The sequence below is a fragment of the Arachis ipaensis genome, chromosome B01, assembly GCF_000816755.2.
Source record: "Arachis ipaensis cultivar K30076 chromosome B01, Araip1.1, whole genome shotgun sequence".
Lineage (NCBI taxonomy): Eukaryota > Viridiplantae > Streptophyta > Magnoliopsida > Fabales > Fabaceae > Arachis > Arachis ipaensis.
Genome location: NC_029785.2, coordinates 135544110 through 135546470, shown reverse-complemented (window position 1 = coordinate 135546470; position 2361 = coordinate 135544110).

Below are 2361 nucleotides of genomic sequence, written 5' to 3'. Positions count from 1 at the left end.
CATAGAGTGTGTAATTATTTTTTTTTTTAAAGTTAAGAGAAATTCAAATTCAAAATCTCATAAAAAGATTATATTATTTCAATTATAGTTGGTTAGTTTTATAAGGTGGGTACCTATGTATACTATTTGTGTATTTAGTGTGTATATAATGACTGTGCTATATTAATTTAGGATTCCGCTAGAGAGATAATGGACTATTTGTACAATGTGTATAATGAGTTATTGAGTTACAAAATGAATATCCCCCATATTATCTAGAATAACCATCCGAATACTAGCGATAATAAATATCTTACCAAAAGCTTAAATTGATTTTGGGGTTCACTAAGGATCGAACTCTTAACTTTTCGAATCTAGCGCTCTAATACCATGTCATGATACCACTCATCCCAAAAGCGTCAACTAATAAAAAAAGGTAACACTAATGATTATATCTCTAATACTCCCTAAACTTTTATTGTACACATTGTATGCTCCTCATACTTTCCCATTAATTTATTCAATAACATCTGCCGTGTCACTAACTTTGAGGTAAGAGGGATAAATTAATAAGGTGTTTGTTACGGTATGATGATAAATTTATAAGTATCGATACGTTTAAAATATGGACAAATAATAACAATTTATGTGGAATTTATTTTCCACATCAACGTTTAATTTTTGTTTTTTTAAATATATATTATATCACCACTTTTACTAATACACCCATTTAATTAAATAAAAATAAAAAAATATTTTTTATTTAATTTTATAAAAAATCTTAAACATCTTTCTTTTATTTGATTAGACAAAAGTATCCTTTTAAATTAACGAAATTTTAGAATTCAATTAATCCTAATTTTATAGTTTCAAATAATTTAAATAACAAAACAAAAACATATTAAAAAAATAAAAAATCAAAATTTCTTCGTCTTCTCCAATTTCTCTAATCATCCGTGCCTCCTCTGAGCAAAACATATCAAAGAAAAAAAAATCAATCGTTCTTCATCTTCTCCAATTACTCCTCTGAAGCAAAGCAGTGAAAATCTCAAACCAAAACCCTAAGTTCTTTGCCGCTGCCTTGAAAATGTCCAACCAAAACCCCTTGGCTCAAACGGGTTACAAGCAGGGTGGTCTCTATCTTCTCCTTCAGGAAGAAAAGCCCGCCAATACCAATCTCGATCTTGAAGCTTTACGAAATACTTTTCATCAAGCCTTATCTCTGACTCAGTCCTCTTCTCTCTACCGAACAGTGGATGAAGAAGGATGTTACCGAGAACTTCGATTCCCGCCTCCGCCGCTCTCACTGCCACGTGGTGAACTATGTTTCCACCTGAACTGTCACCGCCATGTATATATTAACTTTTGATTCCGATTCCGATTCGGATCTTCCGCTCCGGAGCCATTTTCTCGATCTGACCCACTCCAGGGCGGTCCAGCCGTCCTCGTAGGCGCAGGAAAAGCGGTGCTCCGGTGAACGACGGTAGTTGACAGAGACGACGACAGAATTGCTTACATTGACGAGACGGCGGCGGCAAAGAACCTAGGGTTTTGGTTTGGGACTTCACTACTTTGCTTTAGAGGGGTAATTGGAGAAGACGAAGAACGATTTCAAAGAAATTCAATATTCCCACTTAAAATTCGAAAATTGGGGGAAGATGAAGCTGAGAGTGAAATAGCAAGTTACCTATGAAATTGTTCCGGTAGAAATGTAGAGCTCGACGCGGTGAACGCGTGGCCGCAAACGGTGCGGCGATCGGAGCTCGAACGGAGGAGTTACGGGAAATTGAATTTCACGTAAACGAATTTCTCTTCTTCTCTTCCCTGGGAGGCTTGCTGCGTCGCTGAGGGAAATGAAGAGAAAATGAGCCCGTGGCTCTTTTTAATGGGCTGGTCCGGTTGAACCGACAGCCCGGTTCGGGTCCGGTTCAACCGGTTCGGTCCTTTCGGTCCATTCTTGGACCGTTTTCTTCAAAATTAGTGTCAAAATTCTCGTTTCGATGAGCTCTACCCTATTTTGATATAATATTCGCATTGCTAATCCTCCTTATTAAAAAATAATTTATTAACTAATTATCTACTAATTTAACCGGGGTTTACATATGAATTTATCATCGTACCGTAGCAAACACCAATTAATAAACACAATATGTATTGGAATTTTATATTTTATATGTTATTTAATTTGTTAATATATGATAGAGTATAATTAGGATCAGCTAGTATCACTTATATTTATATAGTATATCAACGTATTTATTGTAAGATTTTATATTTTTATTGTTTTGATTTTTTTAGCATATATATACCTTTGTACATTGTACTTTTAACAACAATCTAAATAATATAATTTTTAGATTATTCTCTTATTTCTAATATGGT